The following is a 14,351-nucleotide window of genomic DNA, read 5'->3' as shown; positions in this document are numbered from 1 at the left end:
AGTTATGAAAAGGTGTGAAGAGGAGAGAATAAGGATAGGTGGGGATCCTGTGGGGTCCACAGATCCTGAGGTGTCAAGGATTTTTCATCCCTGCACCCTTTAGACGTGTAAAACGCCCTATACATGCAATCCTGGCGTTTAATGCCAGACTGCTGCCTGTTTCTGGCGCTAAACGCCACTTCCATGCTCTGTTCTGGCGTTTAACGCCAGGTAGATGCTTGTTTCTGGCGTTAAACGCCAGCTTGGTGCCTGTTTCTGGCGTTAAACGCCAGACAGATGCTTGTTTCTGGCGTTTAAACGCCAGACTGTTCTCCTCTAGGGTGTGCTATTTTTTCATTCTATTTTTCATTCTGTTTTTTATTTTTCAGTAGTTTTTGTGACTTCACATGATCATCAATCTAAAGAAAACATAAAATAACAATAGAAAATAAATAAATAGAATTAGATAACATTGGGTTGCCTCCCAACAAGCGCTTCTTTAATGTCAATAGCTTGACAGTGAGCTCTCATGGAGCCTCACAGATGTTCAGAGCAAGGTTGGAACCTCCCAACACCAAACTTAGAGTTTGACTGTGGGGGCTTTGGTTGACTCTGTAGTGAGAGAAGCTTTTCATGCTTCCTCTCCATGGTTACAGAAGGAGATCCTTAAGTTTTAAACACAAGGTTATCCTCATTCAGTTGAAGGATCAATTCTCCTCTGTCCATATCAATCACAGCCCTTGCTGTGGCTAGGAAAGGTCTTCCAAGGATGATGGATTCATCCTCATCCTTTCCAGTGTCTAGAATTATGAAATAAGCAGGGATGTAAAGGCCTTCAACCTTTACTAGCACGTCCTCTACTTGTCCATAAGCCTGTTTTCTTGAGTTGTCTGCCATCTCTAATGAGATTCTGGCAGCTTGCACCTCAAAGATTCCCAGTTTCTCCATTACGGAGAGTGGCATGAGGTTTATCCCTGACCCAAGGTCACATAGAGCCTTCTCAAAGGTCATGGTGCCTATGGTACAAGGTATTAAGAACTTTTCAGGATCCTGTTTCTTCTGAGGCAATCTCAGTTGATCCAGATCACTTAGTTCATTGATGAGCAAGGGAGGTTCATCTTCCCAAGTCTCATTACCAAATAATTTGGCATTCAGCTTCATGATTGCACCAAGGTACTTGGCAACTTGCTCTTCAGTAACATCTTCATTCTCTTCAGAAGAAGAATACTCATCGGAGCTCATGAATGGCATAAGGAGGTTCAATGGAATCTCTATGGTCTCTAGATGAGTCTCAGATTCCTTTGGTTCCTCAGAGGGAAACTCCTTGTTGATCACTGGACGTCCTAGGAGGTCTTCCTCACTGGGATTCATGTCCTCTCCCTCCCTTGTAGGTTCGGCCATGATGGTTAATTCAATGACCTTGCACTCTCTTTTTGGATTCTCTTCTGTATTGCTTGGGAGAGTACTAGGAGGGGTTTCAGTGACTCTTTTACTCAGCTGGCCCACTTGTGCCTCCAAATTTCTAATGGAGGACCTGGTTTCATTCATGAAACTTACAATGGCCTTAGATAGATCAGAGACTATATTTGCTAAGCTAGATGGATTCTGCTCAGAATTCTCTGTCTGTTGCTGAGTGGATGATGGAAAAGGCTTGCTATTGCTAAACCTGTTTCTTCCACCATTATTAAAGCCTTGTTGAGGCTTTTGTTGATCTTTCCATGAGAAATTTGGATGATTTCTCCATGAGGGATTATAGGTGTTTCCATAGGGTTCACCCATGTAATTCACCTCTGCTATTGCAGGGTTCTCAGGATCATAAGCTTCTTCTTCAGAAGATGCCTCTTTAGTACTGTTGGATGATTCCTTCAATCCATTCAGACTCTGAGAAATCATATTGACTTGCTGAGTCAATATTTTGTTCTGAGCCAATATGGCATTCAGAGTATCAATTTCAAGAACTCCCTTCCTCTGAGGCGTCCCATTATTCACAGGATTCCTTTCAGAAGTGTACATGAACTGGTTATTTGCAACCATGTCAATGAGTTCTTGAGCTTCTGCAGGCGTTTTCTTTAGATGAATGGATCCACCTGCAGAATGGTCCAATGACATCTTTGATAATTCAGACAGACCATCATAGAATATATCCAGGATGGTCCATTCTGAAAGCATGTCAGAAGGACACTTTTTGGTCAGTTCCTTGTATCTCTCCCAAGCTTCATAGAGGGATTCACCTTCCTTTTGTCTGAAGGTTTGAACATCCACTCTAAGCTTGCTAAGCCTTTGAAGAGGAAAGAACTTGGCTAAGAAAACCGTGACCAGCTTATCCCAAGAGTTTAGGCTGCCTTTAGGTTGAGAGTCCAACCATATTCTAGCTCTGTCTCTTACAGCAAATGGGAAAAGCATAAGCCTGTAGACCTCGGGATCAACCCCATTGGTCTTAACAGTATCACAGATCTGCAAGAATTCAGTTAAGAACTGAAAAGGATCTTCTGATGGAAGTCCATGAAACTTACAATTCTGTTGCATCAGAGAAACTAATTGAGGCTTAAGCTCAAAATTGTTTGCTCTAATGGCAGGGATTGAGATGCTTCTACCATGTAAATTGGAATTTGGTGCAGTAAAGTCACCAAGCATCTTCCTTGCATTGTTATTATTTTTGGCCATGTCTCTTTCTTTTTCGAAAATTTCTGTCAGATTTTCTCCAGAGAGTTGTGCTTTAGCTTCCCTTAGCTTCCTCTTCAGAGGCCCTTCAGGTTCAGGATCAGCCTCAACAAGAATGTTCTTATCCTTGTTCCTGCTCATATGAAAAAGAAGAAAACAGAAAAGAAAATATGGAATCCTCTATGTCACAGTATAGAGATTCTTTTATGTGAGTAGAAGAAGATAAGAATAAAAGAAGAGAAATTCAAACACCAAGAGGAATAGAGGGTTCGAATTTTGAGATGAAGAGAAGTGTTAGTAAATAAATAAATAAATAAATAATTAGAAGGAGATGAGAGAGACAGAATTTCGAAAATTAATTAAATTAAAATTAAAATTTAAAGTTAAATTTTGAAAATTAAAATTGAAATGAAATTAAATTAAATTTTTAAAACAATATATTAATTAAAAATGAATTTTTTTGAAAAAGAGGGAAGGGATTTTCGAAAATTAGAGAGAGAATTAGTTAGGTAGTTTTGAAAAAGATATGATTGAAACAAAAAGATAAGATTGATTGAAAAAGATTTGAAAATCAATTTAAAAAGATAAGAGGTTAGAAAATAAGTTAGAAAAGATTTTGAAATTGATTTTGAAAAAGATGTGATTGAAATTTATTTTGAGAAAGATTTGAAAAAGAAATTTAAAAAAGATTTGATTTTGAAATCAAAGTTGATTACTTGACTAACAAGAAACTAAAAAGATATGATTCTAGAGTTTAAAGATTGAACCTTTCTTACTAGGCAAGTAACAAACTTAAAATTTTTGAATCAATCACATTAATTGTTAGCATTAATTTTGAAAATTTGAAATAGAAATAAGAAAAAGATTTTTGAAAATCATTTTGGAATTTTTGAAAATTATGAAAGGAAAAATGAGAAAGATTTTATTTTTGAAAAAGATTTGAAAAAGATAGAGTTTTTAAATTGAAAATTTGATTTGACTCATAAGAAACAACTTGATTTTAAAAATTTTTGAAAAAGTCAACTCAAATTTTCGAAAATTTTATGAGAGAAAAAGGGAAAGATAATTTTTTGATTTTTGAATTTTTAATGATGAAAGAGAAAAACATAAAAAAGTCTCAATGCATAAAAATTTTGGATCAAAACATGTGATGTATGCAAGAACACTATGAATGTCAAGATGAACACCAAGAACACTTTGAAGATCAAGATGAACATCAAGACTTATTTTTGAAAGATTTTCAAGAAAAGAAAACATGCAAGACACCAAACTTAGAAATTTTTAGTTTTTAGACACTAACAAATTGAAAATGCATATGAAAAACTAGAAAAGACACAAAACAAGAAAATATGAAGATCAAACAAGAAGACTGGCCAAGAACAACTTGAAGATCATGAAGAATGCAATGCATGAAATTTTTGAAAATAATTTTTTTTTGAAAATTAAAAAGATGCAATTGACACCAAACTTAAAACTTGACTCTAGACTCAAACAAGAAACACAAAATATTTTTGGTTTTATTATTTTATTAAACTTTTTTTATTTTTTTTTTCAAAATTTAATTGGGAAAAACGAAAAAGAACAAAAATTTTTTGTATTTTTCGAAAATAAGAAATAAAAAGCTTAAAATTAAAATAAAATTACCTAATCTGAGCAACAAGATGAACCGTCAGTTGTCCAAACTCGAACAATCCCCGGCAACGGCGCCAAAAACTTGGTGCGCAGAAATCGTGACGGTTCCATTCCTTGGTAACGGCGCTGAAAACTTGATACGCACGTTCATAATCTTAATTCTTTGTCACAACTTCGCACAACTGACCAGCAAGTGCACTGGGTCGTCCAAGTAATAAACCTTACGTGAGTAAAGGTCGATCCCACGGAGATTGTCGGCTTGAAGCAAGCTATGGTCACCTTGTAAATCTCAGTCAGGCAGATTCAAATGGTTATAGAGTTTTAATAATTAAATAGATAATTAAAATATGAACTAGATAGAGAAGATACTTATGTAATTCATTGGTGAGAATTTCATATAAGAGTATAGAGATGCTTTCGTTCCTCTGAACCTCTGCTTTCCTGCTGTCTTCATCCAACCATTCCTACTCCTTTCCATGGCAAGCTTTATGTAGGGCATCACCGTTGTCAATGGCTACATCCCATCCTCTCTGTGAAAATGGTCCAATGCGCTGTCATTGCATGGCTAATCATCTGTCGGTTCTCGATCATACTAGAATAGGATTTACTATCCTTTTGCGTCTGTCACTACGCCCAGCACTCGCGAGTTTGAAGCTCGTCACAGCCATCCCTTTCCAGATCCTACTCGGAATACCACAGACAAGGTTTAGACTTTCCGGATCTCAAGAATGGCCATCCATGGGTTCTAACTTATACCAAGAAGATTCTAATATCTCGGACTCGGTCCTCTGTATTAGATATCTAAGAGATATTCATTCTAGCTTGTTTGCATGTAGAACGGAAGTGTTTGTCAGGCACGCGTTCATAAGTGAGAATGATGATGAGCGTCACATAATCATCACATTTATCATGTTCTTGGGTGCGAATGGATATCTTAGAATAGGAATAAGTTTGAATTGAATAGAAAAACAGTAGTACTTTGTATTAATTCATGAGGAACAGCAGAGCTCCACACCTTAATCTATGGTGTGTAGAAACTCTACCGTTTGAAAATACATAAGTGATAATGGTCCAGGTATGGCCGAATGGCCAGCCCCCCTGAAAGTCTAAGATAGCCTAAAAACTGATCAAAGATCCTTTACAAAGATAGTAAAAAGTCCTATTTATACTAAACTAGTTACTAGGGTTTACAGAAATGAGTAAATGATGCAGAAATCCACTTCCGGGGCCCACTTGGTGTGTGCTTGGGCTGAACATTGAGCTTTACATGTGTAGAGGTCTTTCTTGGAGTTGAACGCCAGTTTGTAACCTGTTTCTGGCGTTTAACTCCACTTTGCAACCTGTTTCTGGCGTTTGACTCCAGAATGCAGCATGGAACTGGCGTTCAACACCAGTTTACGTCGTCTATCCTTAATCAAAGTATGGACTATTATATATTTCTGGAAATCCCTAGATGTCTACTTTCCAACGCAATTAAGAGCATGCCATTTGGAGTTTTGTAGCTCCATAAAATCCACTTTGAGTGCAGGGAGGTCAGAATCCAACAGCATTTGCAGTCCTTCTTCAACCTCTGAATCTGATTTCTGCTCAGGTCCCTCAATTTTCAGCCAGAAAATACCTAAAATCATAGAAAAATACACAAACTCATAGTAAAGTCTAGAAATGTGAATTTTATTTAAAAACTAATAAAAATATACTAAAAACTAACTAAATCATACTGAAAACTATGTAAAAATAATGCCAAAAAGCGTATAAATTATCTGCTCATCACTTGGAAAGCATGATTAAAGGAGAATTGAATGAATCAACCCTAAACACTTGAGTGACTAGAGCGGATACACATTCGGTGAGGGTTCGATTGCTTAATTCTATGTTTCAACCAATTATTATTTCTTTTCTTGCAAGTTTGTAAATTCCTTTCAATAACTCAATCTAATTGTGGAGTTGATTTGATCATGATTGCGTTAACCCTCGTATTCGTATATGTATTCTTGGGAATTGATTTGTTTTGACCAAGTAATTGTATGCACTTAGATAGATTGCATGTAGATAGATTGCATATAGGTAGTTACCTTCAATAAATGTACATATCGTTTCTTATCCTTCTTGGTTTAGCATGAGGACATGCTATTGTTTAAGTGTGGGGAATTGATAAACCCCATTTTTAGTGTTTATCTTGTGTTGAATTTAGAGGATTTTATCAACTTTTCTAACATTTATTCACTAAAATAGCATGGTTTTGTAAATTCTCCTTAAATTGTGCTTAAGAGTGAAAACATACTTTTTAGGCCCAAAAATTGATAAATTTAATTCACTTTAATTCCATTTGATGCCTTGATATGTTTTTTAAGTAATTTCAGGTTTAGAAGACAAAGATTGGATTGAAAGAATGAAGAAAAAGCATGTAAAAATGGAGAATTCATGAAGAGATGAAGGAATTGCTAAGCTATCAATCTTGACCTCTTCGTACTAAATTGATCAAAACTTGAGCTACAGAGGTTCGAATGGGGCAGTTTCAGTTGCGTTGGAAAGCTAACATCTGGAACTTCAAAATGATATGCAATTTGCCATAGTTTCCTTACAGTTATACAATGCCTACGCGTCGCCCATGTGTGCGCATTGCAGGATCAGCGTGACTCACTTAAAGGCAACACGTGACCAGTGATTTCTGAAGCATTTTGGGCCCAATCCAACCAATTTCTGATGCTATTGAACTAGGGATTGAAGGGGGAATGAACCAAGGAGTCATAGTGGAGTTTTCATCATGTTTTAGATTAGAATTCTAGAGAGAGAAGCTCTCTCTTCTCTCTAGAATTTAGGTTAGAATTATGGTAGATTTTCTTAGATCTAGTTTTAATTGTTGTTTCCATTTATCTTTTCCTTTCAATTCTTTGTTGCTACATCTTTGCTCTCTTAGTTCTTCTTGTTAATTTCTTCTATTTTGCTACTTTCATGTCTATGAGCACTTTGTTGATTTTAATTTTCTTTAATGCAATTTCATATTTTATGTTCCTTTATTGTTTAATTGCTTTGTTATTGTTATTTCCTTGCATTTGGTAGTGTTAGATTTTATATTTCTTGTCATTTTATTATGCTTTTCTTTTATGCCTTCCAAGTATTTGATAAAATACTTGGTTGGATTCTAAAGTAGATTTTTCTCCTCATGGCTTGGGTTGAGTAATTGGAGACTCTTGAGTTATCAAACTCTTTTGTTGATTGATAATTGGAAGTTGCTAGTTGACTTGAATGCCATTAAAGCTAGTCTTTCACTATGATTTGACTAGGTCTTGTGGACAAGAGCCAATTCCATCCACTTGACTTTCCTTCAAAGGTAGAGGTTAACTAAGTGGAGCAATGGATAATTCTTGTCACCATTGATGATGATAACGAGGATAGGACTTCTAGTTCTCATTCCTTGCCAAGAGCTTTCTTAGTTATTAGCTTATTTCTTTTGCTATTTACATTTCTTATTCCTTATTACAAAAACCCCAAAACATTCCTTCATAGCCAATAATAAAGTACTTCATTATAATTCCTAGGGAGAACGACCCAAGATTAATACTCTCGGTTATTTTATTGGGGTTGAACTAGTGACAACCGTATTAAACTTTGATGTGAGGATTCATTGTTGGTTTAGAACTATACTTGTAACACAACTATTTTTTTGTGAAATTCTTTACCGACATAAAATCTTCCATCACACACCAAACAAACACATAGATGCATATGATGCATGCCTGTCCTATTGGCTGATGAGTCTCATCTGTCGGTTATAAAGCCAACCCGACAAGTCCTGGTAGCTAACCATTGGACTGTCCCTCTATCGTGCATCCCTAACTCGAGTTATTCACAATCATAATTATCAATATATATATACAACACCCACACTGGTATTTATCCACGGGGGCGAGCTCATCCGGAACTCTCACAGTGTCCGGCCACACTTACGACATAGGGTCAGTAGAGTATTGAGTCTCAACCTGGAGCACGTGGTGGCTAATCACTACTTTCACCCAGGAAAACTCGTATCTCAGATAGGGGAAATGCAACAATCACATTTTCAATCAATAAGCATATATGCATTCATACTCAGTCGTAAATCAATATTTATCACAGTCATCCGGCTTATAATCATAATTCATAACCAGCTATATTTCATTATCACATACAGCCATTCGGCTCACATCATACACAACACTTCCACCATCATCCTTAGCAACCCATACGATCATCATTAATCATGACTCATCATAATTTTTTTCTTTACTTCATCCACAAGTTATCCCCTTCCCTAGCTTCTTCTTATTACTAGGAATTCTATTATGATTTAGGACATAAAGGATGAAAATGAAGGCTTAGAAGTTTAAAATTTGGTTTTAAAAACACAAAAGTCATATTTGCTGAAAAATAGGGTCATGCGTACGCACTCGCACTAACCCGACTGGCCGCGTATGAGGATTTTCGCGTACGAAAAAATCCCGGGTCACGCGTACGCGTGGGCCACACGTACGCATGAGCGTGCATTTTGGCCTATTTCACGTACACATTGCCATTTTCGCATACGCATATGGGCCAACCAGAGGCGCCTGTATGCGTATGCATACAATGCAGCTACCCAAAAAGCTACTAAGTCCAAAAATTTCAGCTTGTACACCAAACTTTGATCGAGCATAACTTCATCATTTTAAAACATTTTTCCTCTGTTCTTCGAACGGCATAAACATCTCGGACCAGATTTCATTTCTAAATAAGTTTGACACAAATTGGAGGTCCGGAGATCAAGTTATGCTTCGCCAAAGTTGGCCAAAAATCACAACTTTTACAAAAACTAACAAGCCTCAATTTTTAAAACATACAGCTTTCAAATCCTTTTAAAACCAACCAAAACCTTACCAATTCAGCCTTAACCACATTCCAACTCCCTTATTCAATCCACAACACAAACTCTCCATTTTTACCAATATCAACTCAATAATCCAAGTCCAACAATACACAATATACATTCATCACTTTACCACTCCTCCATATCCATCAAACTTCAAAACCAACACTTCCAATTCCACAAAGTTCAACATACAAGACCAATTATCCACATCAAGTACAATTTTAACTTCAAATTAACCTTTACAAGTACCAATCATCATCATCACATACCATTCACAAGCATCATTTATCAAGAACATTAATTGCACCTTCCAAAACTAATAATCACATAAATCAATGCTATCCATTTCAACCAATTAACAATCATCACAAATTCAATTCTTATCCTAAGGTCACTAGCCTAAGTTTTCACATTACATTACATTTTAGATACAGGAAATCGAAACATACCTTGGCCGATTCTCCGCTCAACCCAGAACACCTCCAGTTCAACTCTTCCTCAACTTTCAAGACTCCAACACCTCTAAGATCAGATTTCTAGCTTGTAAATCACCTCAAGCTCCCAAAATCTCTATCAAGCTCCAATCTATTTACATATATACCTTGCCTAACACATATAATATGCACCCATACATACAAACTCAATATCTAATCACAACAACTCAAGTATTTGACTTAGGGTTGAGAATCTTATCATACCCAAGGATCAAAGTGGCCAAACTAAGCATTCTTCTCAAGCTAATTGGATTCATAAAAAGCTCAAAATCTCAACACTTTTACCCAATAAATTTCAAATTCAAGGGCTGGGAAATTAGAGAGGGATTTGTGGCTTACCTCTTACACAACCTCATGGGCTTTGTAGACCTCGACACCGCGATCGCAGGGCCATAAACGGTGCGGCGATTGGAGCTCTGGATCAAAAGTTACAAGGATTTGAAGATCAAGCTAGGTTTGTGTTTTGGAACTCTCTTCTTCCCTCTTTCCTTAAGTTCCCAGCGTGAATGGCTTATGATGGAGGAAGAAGATGCTGAGTTCTTTGGCTTGGGTTGGGCCTTGGGTCCAATACGGATCTAATTCGTTCGATTTGGTCCGTTTGGTCCAATTTTAGGTCGAATTCTTTAAAATTAGTATCGAAATACTCATTTTAATTTTCTCTATCATATTCAGCTATAAAATTTTACATTCTAATTTTCTAGAATAAAATTTAATTTGTGGATTAATTATTCGTTAATTAATCGAATTTTACAACAAAAATTCTCAATTATACATTTTTTACAGTAAGATAATTAAATTAAATAATAATAATTATTGTAATAAGAACTTAATAAATATTACTTATTTTTTATATTTTAATCTTAACCATTATTCCTTAATTCAATGATTATGATGGTATGTTTTTATTTTTAAAATAAATAAATTTTCTCATGAGTCGTTTTACAATATATAAATTTTTTGTTACTAAAATATCCTTTATCATCAACATATATTATATAAGTTCATAAAAAATAACTTTTTATTTTTCAAATTCAAAAGTTAAAACTAAAAATTTTTCAATAAATTCTTAAAAACTTATTATTTTGACTATTAAAATATTTATTTTTATTTCATAGACTCATCTTTAAATATTTTTGATTAAATAAAGCTTACTCCTTGTGAGTTAAAGAAAATTTAATTCTTTGTTTATTATATTTTATATGGATAATTCAAAATTAAAATTTAAAATTTAAGATTTAAAATTTAAGAATTAAAATATAAAATTTAGGATTTATAGTTTAAAATTTAGGAGTTTAGAATTTAGAAATTAAGATTTAAGTTTTAGATTTAAAGGAGTGCTACACTCCTTATTTTTTTTTTCTTGATATTTTATGTAAATCTCGTTAAAATCGGTAAATAATTAGTCAATAAATCGAATTTTAATCAGAAAAATTAAAAATGCAAAACTAATATCAAAATAGGATAGAAATTTTCAAAACAAAAATTTTGACTCCAATTTTGAAAAATTTGGCAAAAAATTGGACCGAATGGGCCGAACTGGTTGAACTGGGGCCCAAACCGAACCCATAACTTAAAATGGGCAGAGGCTTCTTCCTCCCCATTCAGCAACGAAACAAGCTGAACAGATTTGGAGGAGAGGAGAGCTCTCAAACCCTCTTCAATCTTTCCAACTACCACATTTTTTCCGTTTGAGCTCCGATCGCCGCACCATTCGTGGCCACGCGTCCAGCGCGTCCAGCTCTAAATTTCTGTCAGATCAATTTCACCGGTAAGCCCCAATTTCATTTCAGAATCTCTACCCCCTTTCTAATTGTGAAATTGAACTCTTGTGATGAAATCTTGCCCAATTTGGTGTTTTAGGTTCGATTTAGCTTGCGGAGCTTATTGGGCTTGAGTTGCTATATGTGTGGGTACGATAAGGACAACCTAAACCCTAGCCAAATCTTGAATTAATTATGTGAAATCTGAAATTAAGATATACATGTGTATTAGGTGTGAATTGAATATATATATATATATATATATATATATATGTACACCGGAATTGAATTGTGGGCATTTGGAAGCTTGGTGGTGGTTGGAACTAAGACTTTGGTTGGTTCTCAAGCTTGGGGGGCTGCATGTATAGCTAGTGTGGCTGCCTTGGACCAAACGCGGTGATTGGCCAAGGTATGGTTTATGTTTCGCGCATTTAATATGTAAGGTTGTGTGAAAACTTAGGCTAGAGAACTATAGGATTAGTTAAAATGATTTTATACATTAAATGGTTAGTTTTGTGATGTTGATGGTAAATTGATGATTAGTCTTGTGTTGGAATTAATGGTCATGAGATAAATGAAATTAATGAGAATGTGTTATTGGAACTAATAATGGTGAATTGATGATGTTGTTGGTATATATCAATGAAATTTTGTGGTTATGACTTGTTGATTGGTTAATGATGATTTATAGGTTGTTATTAATGAATTGAAGAAGTAAATTAATGAAATTTTAAAAGTTGTAGCTTGTGGTTGGAATGGTGAATGTTAGAATTAATGTATAGATTTTATGGAATGGTGTGTATTAATGTGCTAGTGGTTGGTGTTATTGAAAAGGGACTTGTTATGTGGTAAATTTGCAGGTTTTGTAGGTAAGGAATGTGAATTTGGTAAAAGGTGGGATTTGGTATATTTTGGTAAAAAGTGAATTTTGATGAATTTTGGTAGTCCATAATTTGCTCCACAAATTTTTTATAAAGATGAGGTTTATTTCAAATTAAAGAAGGTTTTAAAAGCTTGAAAATGATATAAGGTTTGCGGAAAACCGAATTATGTAGGGGAAGTTATGGACGCCGGAAATTCGGTGCGAAAAACTAAAATTTTGAATGTTGCAGCAGAACCAGGTTTTTCTGGTGTGTACCCACGCGCACTGTTGTGCGCACGCACACCTGGTGGTTTTCAGAAAGTGTGCGTACGCACACCCTTGTGCGCACGCATGCACCAGGATATGCTTTCTGTTGGTGGCGCTCACAGGGACTGATGCGCACCCACACCAAGTGATTCCTGGCTGGTGTGCACAGGCATGCACACGTTCTGCTTTCTTTTTGAGCTGTGCGCACGCACAGATTTGTGCGTACGCACACTCCCTGTTTTCCAACACCTGAGTTTTTAAGATTTAAACATGGTTTTGAACCCCTAAACCCCTATTTTTGCCTTATTAACCCTAGATTTTACTAGTGAGCTTGGTAATTAGTGGAAGATAGGAGTTTGGGATAGCTTGAAAATGAAGAAAGAGGTAAAATATAATGAATTATAAGGAAGAGATGTGAATATAAGTGAAGTTATGATGCCATGGCTTTGATGAATAATGATTAACTAATGATTATGAACATGAAATGACTTATAAATGATGTTATCTGAGATATGAGTTTTTCTGGGTAACAGAACCGTGGCTTGCCACTACGTGTTCCAGGTTGAATATCGATACTCTATTAATCCTACGTCGTAAGGGTGACCGGGCACGTATAAATTCTCGGGTATGGATATCCCCATTGAGTGATTAAATGATGAATGAATGTGAAATCTATGCATAGACTCATGGGATGCGCGACGGGAGACAGTCTAAGGTTTTCGGACTTGTCGGGTTGGCTGGATAACCGACAGATGAGCCTCATCAGCCATAGGACAAGCATGCATCATGTGCATTTGTTTGTTTTATTAACTATGCGTTATTTGGGATTGCCTAACTGAATTTATACCCTGCTAACTGCTATAATTGCTATTTGCACTATCTGTTCCCTACTTGTGCGTGAAACTATTTGTTTGTTTGTCTCTGCTGATTCATGGATGATGGAGGATCGGAGGAAGGGAGGGAACAATTTGGTGTTTATGTTAGGTTTAAAAATGAGTAGGTTTAGGGTACTTAGATTACCTACCCCTTTTTATGGCTTCTGCTTAGAGATTAAGTTTTATAATTGTATGACGGAGTTCTAGGATTGCTTCTGGCATTTTCAAGACCTTATTTATTATAGGCGTGGCACCTTTACCATGGTGAGAACCTTCGGTTCTCATCCCATACTGTGTTGTTGTTTTCAGATGTAGGTCGAGAGGCTCCTCGCTAGGTGTCTGGATTCTTTGAAGCGAAGTAGTCCCCGGTGTATTGTGGGTTTTAGTTTGTATATGTATGTATACATGTACTAGCTTACTCTCCAAGAAACTTGTTATTTGTTCCTCATAGAGGTTGTGGGAGAGTTAGGTCTTATTCTATATTTTGGGTAGTTGAGATACTTATGTATATATATGTAAATATTCTCCGACCAGCCTTGGCTTCGCAGGTTGAGTCAGGAACTAGTTCACTGTATTCTTGACTCTCTTATCGTTCTTTCGTTCATTTATATCTTGAACCTTTAGGTTTCTTAGCACGCAAGTAATTCTTTTCCTTGAGCATTGCGATTTTTATTTTGCGATTTTGTTTAGCCGTTTTTCAAGGCTCCTAGTATATTATCTCTTTTCACCATTATATGTAAATAAATTCTGATTAGAGGTCCGTAACACCATATTACCTCTGTTTTACGACTTAAGCGTAAAACTCTGTGTAGTAGGGTATTACATTTTAAGTATTTAATAAATTAAAGATATTATTTATATATAAAATTTAATTATCAAAATTAGTTACTGTATATTTGTGTATAGATATATATTGTTTTAATTTATTTTTATTAT

The 14,351-nt window shown here is 35.6% G+C and overlaps 1 non-coding gene across 1 annotated transcript; it reads left to right on the top strand.

Moving 5' to 3' along the window:
• The first annotated feature begins 2,142 nt into the window (after positions 1-2,142).
• Positions 2,143-2,250, top strand: LOC112746514 (small nucleolar RNA R71). The gene has a single exon (XR_003174394.1). It is a non-coding gene; the product is annotated as a small nucleolar RNA R71 (small nucleolar RNA).
• Positions 2,251-14,351: the final 12,101 nt, after the last annotated feature.

Source organism: Arachis hypogaea, chromosome 14, assembly GCF_003086295.3.
Source record: "Arachis hypogaea cultivar Tifrunner chromosome 14, arahy.Tifrunner.gnm2.J5K5, whole genome shotgun sequence".
NCBI classification, from domain to species: Eukaryota; Viridiplantae; Streptophyta; class Magnoliopsida; order Fabales; family Fabaceae; genus Arachis; species Arachis hypogaea.
The sequence above is the reverse complement of the archived record's forward strand: the minus strand, read 5'-3'. Positions and strand labels throughout refer to the sequence as shown.